This window comes from Vicia villosa, linkage group LG2 (assembly GCF_029867415.1).
Source record: "Vicia villosa cultivar HV-30 ecotype Madison, WI linkage group LG2, Vvil1.0, whole genome shotgun sequence".
In the NCBI taxonomy this organism is placed as follows: Eukaryota; Viridiplantae; Streptophyta; class Magnoliopsida; order Fabales; family Fabaceae; genus Vicia; species Vicia villosa.
Window position 1 is genome coordinate 165,420,947 of NC_081181.1, and position 2,402 is coordinate 165,423,348.

At 28.6% G+C, this 2,402-nt stretch overlaps 1 long non-coding RNA gene across 1 annotated transcript; it reads right to left on the reverse strand.

Annotated features, from left to right (window-relative positions):
- Positions 1 to 287: 287 nt before the first annotated feature.
- On the reverse strand, positions 288 to 2,083 carry LOC131647326 (uncharacterized). The gene is made up of 4 exons (XR_009297789.1): positions 1,788 to 2,083; positions 1,217 to 1,680; positions 1,023 to 1,125; positions 288 to 525 (listed from the first exon to the last, which is right to left on the reverse strand). It is a non-coding gene; the product is annotated as an uncharacterized LOC131647326 (long non-coding RNA).
- Between the last annotated feature and the right edge of the window lie 319 nt (positions 2,084 to 2,402).

Genomic DNA, 2,402 nt, shown 5'->3' on the forward strand with positions numbered 1-2,402 from the left:
AATATATTTTAAAATGATTGTATTTTGCTCTTTTTAGACTTAGTTCAAAATAAATTGCATAAATTAGATTACTTAATTAACCCTCTAAATTTTTAGTGTAAATATTATTGATTTCAATTTTCTATAAATTTGGAACTGGGAAAGGAAAGGAATCGTTAAAAAATTATTACCTTATTAAATTGGAAATGCAAAAAAAAACTTAAATAGTCAAATATAAGCCATATTTGAAGGAAGTGGATTTGTTTCAATTTCAATACCAATGGAATAAAATAAGTTTTCAACCACTTTTATTTATAGCTAAATTACAAAAAATATATATCCTGATACAAAATTCAACTACTTCAACTCTTGAGTTTATGTATTTTTTTTCTTGTGAACTGATAGGTTCAATATGGCATGTCACACAATTTAAATCCTAAGAGATTTTATGCAGCCAATAATTGAGGTAGGTATATAAACATGCAAGTTTGGAAAATTCCAAGAGTGAGACCATGACAGATAATCCAAAGAACTCCTTTGTACACCCTGCAATTTATACAACAAAACTTATGAAATTGAAAATCCAAACCACCATAATTCCTACAAATTGAAGTATAGAGATTGACAGATAATCCAAGAACTCCTTTGTACACTCTGCAATTTATACAACAAAACTTATGAAATTGAAAATCCAAACCACCACAATTCCTACAAATTGAAGTATAGAGATTGACAGATAATTCAAGAACTCCTTTGTACACTCTGCAATTTATACAACAAAACTTATGAAATTGAAAATCCAAACCACCACAATTCCTACAAATAAAATCATATAACTCATTCACAACAACTTCCACCATCTTCCACCATCTTTATACCTTGTTTATCTCACAAAATTTATATCTACAACATTGAAAATTGTCAAATACTCAACAAATACTAATTCAATAGAACAAAAACTAAACCATATATAATAATTAAATTGAATTAATATATGGTAATGTTAAGTATTAAAAAAATTAGATACAAACATATATTATTACCTTCATTGATTTCGAACTCATCCTCGTCTTCGAAGAGATCGATCTTCACATCTTCGGTGACAACCTTTGTCTTAAAAATTGATAGATAAACTTAATCTATTCCCTGCATAAATGAAAAATCAGAACTTAAAATGATTTTAGAATTGAAAAAAAATTTGGTAAATTTGTAAGAGATGAGTTTAACTTCACATTACAATTTTTAACTTATTTCTAATTTCCATGTACGGTGATTTGGACTTTTGAGAAATTGATTGAGGATATTTGTCGAGCACTTGGCATGTATAGTCGCGAAGCATAAATTACAGTAACAATTCGATGCTGATTCATGAATCACAACCTGCCACAACAATAAATAACAATACAACAACAATTCCATAGTAGATAAATCAAATGAGAAAGAAGAGGATGGAATTCGTCGGCAATTAATAAGCGAAATGCGAAAACTTGATTCAAGCCAACAAAAAACTTTCGAGTATCAAAAGTTTTTGTATCCAAAAATTTTGAACTAAAATATTTCAATTTTCTCAATTTTAAAAAAAAATTGAAGAATTTTTCCTGCAAGTGTCACTTCTTCAGTCATTGCTAGATCCTTCTTGACAGGCTTCTTCAAATTATGACACCATGCTCGAGCTTTCTACGCTCACCCATATTTCATGAACTGTCACCACATACAATGAAAATCATTAAGATTTCAAGAAACAATGAAATAAGAGTTAATGAAAATGAAAGAAAAAAAAGAAAGAAAAAGGATTTGGTTAGAGATACCTGAAAATACATCGAGGAGGGAAATGGATTTCGAAGAGGGAGTGAAGCGAATTTGAAGGTGGAAGCGGCTGATTTTAGGGTTTGATGGTCAAAGAGAGAGGATAAGAGATAAAATGGAAGAGAGAAGGGAAATGTTGCTGTTGTCTCAGGCTGCCATGTGAATCTGGATAGATGATTTCAAAAGCATTGATAATGAAAGAAAAGATAAATAATGTGTGGGATGAATACCTATCAGGGAAAAGGGAAGATATGAAAATATTTAAGGATTTGCACTTCTCCCAACTCTTCCCTTTAGATTCTCGATTGATACAAATGACAGTACATCTCTCAAGACAACTATTGAGTTCTTTTATAAATTTAATTGATCATTATAATTAATTAAATAATAAAAAATTAATTAAAGATAATAATAGAAACTATTCTATTAATAGAAAAAATTAAAATAGGATGGAATCCTAAAAACTTGACATTTGGCAAACTTGCCCAAATTCTCATCTAGCTTTATTATATTGTATGATATAGTAATGAAAATCATGTGTTACAAACCCTATTTAATATCATCTTTGTGTTAGATTAATTATTTAATTAATCAAATATGATTGAAATAATTAATTA